This window comes from Bos javanicus, chromosome 3, assembly GCF_032452875.1.
Source record: "Bos javanicus breed banteng chromosome 3, ARS-OSU_banteng_1.0, whole genome shotgun sequence".
NCBI lineage: Eukaryota > Metazoa > Chordata > Mammalia > Artiodactyla > Bovidae > Bos > Bos javanicus.
Genome location: NC_083870.1, coordinates 72,154,041 through 72,159,874, shown reverse-complemented (window position 1 = coordinate 72,159,874; position 5,834 = coordinate 72,154,041). Strand labels below are relative to the sequence as shown.

Here is a 5,834-nt window from a genome sequence, read left to right as displayed (position 1 = left end):
CTTGGTATTAGTCTCTATATTTTTCTGCATCTCTACACATTTTAAATTTTTTTTCTGATTTCTTTTCTTTTTTTTTAATTTTATTTTATTTTTAAACTTTACAATATTGTATTGGTTTTGCCAAATATCGAAATGAATCCACCACAGGTATACATGTGTTCCCCATCCTGAACCCTCCTCCCTCCTCCCTCCCCATACCATCCCTCTGGGTCGTCCCAGTGCACCAGCCCCAAGCATCCAGTATCATGCATCAAACCTGGACTGGTGACTCGTTCCATATATGATATTTTACGTATTTCAATGCTATTCTCCTAAATCATCCCACCCTCTCCCTCTCCCACAGAGTCCGAAAGACTGTTCTATACATCAGTGTCTCTTTTGCTGTCTCGTATACAGGGTTATTGTTACCATCTTTCTAAATTCCATATATATGCGTTAGTATACTGAATTGGTGTTTTTCTTTCTGGCTTACTTCACTCTGTATAATAGGCTCCAGTTTCATCCACCTCATTAGAACTGATTCAAATGTATTCTTTTTAATGGCTTACGTACATATCAAGCCAGCTTTTTCACTCTCCTTTTCCACCTGCATCAAGAGGCACTTTAGTTCTGCTTCACTTTCTGCTGTTAAGAGTGGTACCATCTGCATATCAGGGGTTGTTAATACTTCTCCCTGCAATCTTGATTCCAGCTTCTAATTCATCTAGCCCAGCGTCTTGCTTGATGTACTCTGCATATAAGTTAAATAAGCAGGTGAAATAGGGCTTCCCTGGTGGCTTAGTTATAAAGAATCTACCTGACAGTGTTGGAAATTTGGGTTTGATCCCTGGGTTGGGAAGATCCCTGGGAGAAGGAAATGGCAACCCACTCCAATGTTCTTGCCTGAAAAATCCCATGGAGAGAGAAACCTGGAGGTCTACAGTCCACGGGGTCACAAAAGAGTCACACAAGACTTAGTGACTCAACAAAAAGAATATTTTTTATACTACTTATACAAAAGTTTAAGGAAATTTGAATATACAGATGTAGACTGATTAACTAATAGGGTCAGAAACATCATGCAAAAAGAGCTCTGTATTTTGATAATCTAAAACAAAAAACAGAGTTTAAATTGCCAAAGGCCCTGGATATGATATTTACATTTCATGTTTATGTAGACATATGTGGTGAAGACAAAATGAAAAAAAAACCTTGAAGCTATGAAACCCACTTTTTTCAATTGATGTTCAATCAAGCAATCAATCAAAATAAAAGTTACCTTAAAAGTCCCATGTTATTTTGTTAACTACTCATCCTGTTACCAAGCTTAGGTTTGGCTGCTCTCTGTTCAAAAGCCAATGCTTGAGAGACAAATGTTGGTGTGAAAAGAAAGCTTGCTTTATTCAGGAAGCCGACAACCTAGGGGGAAGTTGTACTCATGTCCAAAAACAACTCCCAGTTGCTGATCAGGGAGCAAGAGCTTTCCAAATGAGGATTTTCAGGGTTGTATGTGTGGGAAGAGGGGGCTATATGCAAAGCAGCACAGTCAGCTCTGAAAATCATTTTGAAATTGACCATGTGATAGTCTGATCAGCATCATCTTGATTGTTTTAATACAGTTATTTTGCAGTTTCAGGATCAGTTTATTCCCATTTCCTTGAGACACGTTCCAAAATTGTCATGGAGCAACTTATGTCATGACTACAGTCTGTTCATCCTGTAGTTAACTTTCTTCTGCCTGGTGGGGTTTCAATACCTGCAAAACAACTCAAAGAATATGACTCAGAATATTATCTATTATCCTTGAGGAAGAACTAAAGGCCCCTGACTTTGGTTAAGAGCTAACTATTATTATTTTGTCTTGTTTGAGTTCTTTCTTTTGTTTCTGTATTTTCTCACTTCTATGATTAAGTTTTTCTACAGAGAAGAGACAGGCTGAGGACATGAGGGGTCTATTCTGGGAAGGCCCCATAGTGTCCTGTTCCATTACAATCCAACCAAGTTATCTTTAATCTTTCTTAGTTCCTTTACTTCTGTTCATATATTAAATTTTTAGTACCTAGTCTAGAGTTGCTTTTCTTTTCTGAATATGTATTTGGGTGACTAAATCCAGCTATTTATGATTAATTATCTTTTAAACCCCAAACAATTTCCAAACCTAAACTTCTAACTATAAATCCTTTCTTACATTCTAGATAGGTATATCTTATTATTGTCTTGTTTTATTTTCTCTATCATCTATCTAATATTAACATTTTCAATTAGCACCAAGTTCCTTATTTTTATTCTATCCATAGTTGTTCCTTTCCTAGGCTTCCATATATGAGTTAACTAACCACTTTTCAAGAAAAAAAAAAAATCATTGATTTATCTTTAATTCACCCACCAAGTCCAATGAATTGGCAAATTCTAACTCCACAATTTCTCTTAAATGACCAACTTCTTTCCATTGCACTTTTGTTGCATGATTCCCACATTGACATCTTCAATAATCTTTTACCTAATATCCCTGTGTCTAGTTTTGCCAAACCCACATCCATCATTCATCAATAGCCAGTGATTTTAAAAAATCAGAATGAGAGAATTTCCTCCCTCTTTCTTGTAAGATATGCCTTCTGTCTTTATCTTTGTCTTCATCAATGTCTTTATCTTGTACCCCAGGCTTCTACACTTCACCTCTATTGCCTAACTTTGGACCCTTCAGAATTTCAAATTCATGCATCTCTTGAATGCTCACCCTGAAATGTTTCTTATAATGTTAACATTATTTACTGTCTTGTGTTATTCAGCACTCTCTCCTCAAATATTGTCTCAGTGAAACTCTCACACACCATCAGTTCTGAAGTATCCATTTAGTTATGCATTATGACATCACCCAACTATCAAAGCTGCATAGCATTCTTATTACCTTTATTTACTCATTATCTGTACCTTTATTTTAAAATATAGTTTCCATGAGAGCAAAGATTTCTTTACTTTTTACTGAATTCTCAGTGTCTAGAAGAATGCTTAGCACATATAGCTGACATTCAATACTTATGAGTTGAGTGAATAAATAAATAAATGGATGAGTAGGAGCTATTTGGATATTTACATACTTTGCTTACTTTTATTACTTAGTTCTCTTAGGATGAAAATTTTACCCACCAACCCCACTTCCGATTCCTTCACATAATCATCATCATCCAAAAATTTAGATATTTCAAAGACCATTGTACATATTTTATAATGTGAATAATATTCCTTGAAAACTTGGAGACATGTAGATAGATATATATATAATACTGTTATTTAATTATTGTCATACTGTGAGCTCAAAGAGTGTGATTTTTTTACATGTCTTTAATTGTCTTTGTGTAATATGTGGTACCAATACCATAAGATACATAGTCAATATTTTATAACCATATTACTAACTTTTAAAACCTGTAAGATTAAAATAGTTTAAATATTTTCTACTTTCATATATGCTATTAAAGAAATGTGACAATTATTGTCATATTGTTAATTTTCTTCAAGGATGACTTTGGAACTTAAACATTTTAACTGAAGAAAACAGTTGAACTTTGGTTTGCAGTGTTCACTGGGATTTGAGAGGTCCTAATAATTATCCTATTTTTTTTTCTGATAATTACCAATTTGAGACAAGAACAAAAAATAGAGATGATACAACATGCATTCTCAGTTTTATTACTTTACATATCTAAGTACCAATTTCTTCATTTAACATATGAAAAGATCAGCAATTATCAGAAAATGAAGGTTATGAACAAAACAAGTTCTGTAGAAATCAGTTTCCCCACAAGTAATATGGAAATAATATTATTAATTACCTCCTGAGATTACTTTGAGAATTAAATGAGTTCAATCATGTATAACACTTAAATTCTGAAAAAATAAAGAAAAACAAGTCATGGTCTCTGTCTTAGTTTAGTAATGGAGATGGATATTGATTTATTTAAAGAGATTTTGAGATGGTCATTCAAAATTGACAGGTATAAAAATCATATCAAATAGGTAGTGATTAATTTCATCTAAGCTTCTCAGAAACCAAGGAAGCAGTCTGACCAAATTCTAATGTAGAAAAACTTAAAAACAACCTGTTTTTAAATTTGACATAGATAATTTAGGACAAATTTAAAAATACAACATTTATATATTTGGATAATAAACTTTTCAATGTAGTTACCCAAATATTGGACACCCTCAACATATTAATATATAAACACATATTGAATAAACATATAACTGATCTACCTTAATTGAATAATCATTTTAAAAATTAAGTTATTTATTTTAATTGGTGGCTAATCACTTTACAATACTTTTGCCATACATTGACATGAATCAGTCATGGGTGTACATGAATAATATTGATACATAAAATTTTTCCTGTACCTTGAATTCAGACAGTTGTCTAAAAATGCTACTTTTGACTACCTCTGCCTGGGTTAGAAACATAACAATGTACCATGTTATCATCTTTGGACATGATCCAGCATAGAAAGAATCCATTCATATGACCTACTCTTTCCTTTCAATTTTCCTATTGCTCACTGTGCTCTCATCCTTACTTCTGCTCTATTCTCATTCACTATCTTATTTTGTCATATTAAGCATCATAGAGAGTAGACAAAGGCAAAGTTGGAAGCTTTCCAGGTTAGTATCAGCCATTTAAAGTTGAGACAGATTTAGTTTATTCTTCAAAGGGACAGGTGCAAAGACAGATATTCACATGGAGACCTCAGAACTCTTTTCAGAGGGTCACTACAATACTGCCAGCTTTAGTGTTAAAAAAAAAAAGGAGAAATATATATAATGCAAAAAGATTTTCAACAGCTCCTTAGAGAATATCCTATTTTGAAGGCAAACATTCTCCATCCCAGCAATGATTTAAAATCTCCTATGGAACTTATAGTAAATACATATTCAAAGACTGAATTGAATACTATAAATCAGTATATCTCAAAAGGAGCTTGGACTTCTGTATTTTTAGAAAATTCAATAAGTTCAGAGACACTCTGAGAATGGGGATCTCTGAAAGCAGTCTTTGGGCTAGATTATTAAGGAAAAAGTATGGTATTTGCATGTGGACTTCCCAGGTGGCTCAGAGGTAAAAAATACACCTGAAAATGCAAGACAGACAGGTTCCATTTCTGGGTTCGGAAGATCCCCTGTAGAAGGAAATGGTAATCCTCTCCAGTATTTGTGCCTGGGAAATCCCAAGAACAGAGGAGCCTGGAGGGCTGCAGTCCATGTGATGGCAAAGAGTCGACATGACTGACGGAGCACATATGCATGATATTTGCAAAATATTGCTTACATTATAAAGAAGAAACCTCAGTAACTTAGAGACTTGTGCTAATACAGGAGCAATGAAAGAGATATTTATGTTTTCTAGGACAAAGTTTATTCACTCATAGATAGAATTAACAGGTTAATATTTTATAATGTCACATTAAGTCAAATACTTAAATCAGCATGGCTGTATATTAGCATTATCTATCTTAGTATTTACTGAAGAAAGACAAAATTTCTAAGATATATATATATACACACATATGTATATGTATATATGTATGTCTATACATATGTGTGTGTGTGTATATATATATATATATATATATATGTCTGAGAGTAAGAAACCTGAGTTCAAGTAGCCTTCTATTCTAACCTCCTGTACAATTACAGATAAATCACTTTAAAAATAATCATCATAATCATCAGTTACTTCACTCCGGTTTATGGTCTTTGATATCACCTACTCAAGTACACTTTCTCTACACTCCAATTAGGTGAGGTCACTGAATAATTACTGTAATCAACTTACCTCATCTACAAATCTATAAATTAAC

At 33.4% G+C, this 5,834-nt stretch overlaps 1 long non-coding RNA gene across 1 annotated transcript; it reads right to left on the bottom strand.

Moving 5' to 3' along the window:
* Positions 1-1,355: 1,355 nt before the first annotated feature.
* On the bottom strand, positions 1,356-2,831 carry LOC133245340 (uncharacterized). The gene is made up of 2 exons (XR_009735646.1): positions 2,752-2,831; positions 1,356-1,735 (listed from the first exon to the last, which is right to left on the bottom strand). It is a non-coding gene; the product is annotated as an uncharacterized LOC133245340 (long non-coding RNA).
* Positions 2,832-5,834: the final 3,003 nt, after the last annotated feature.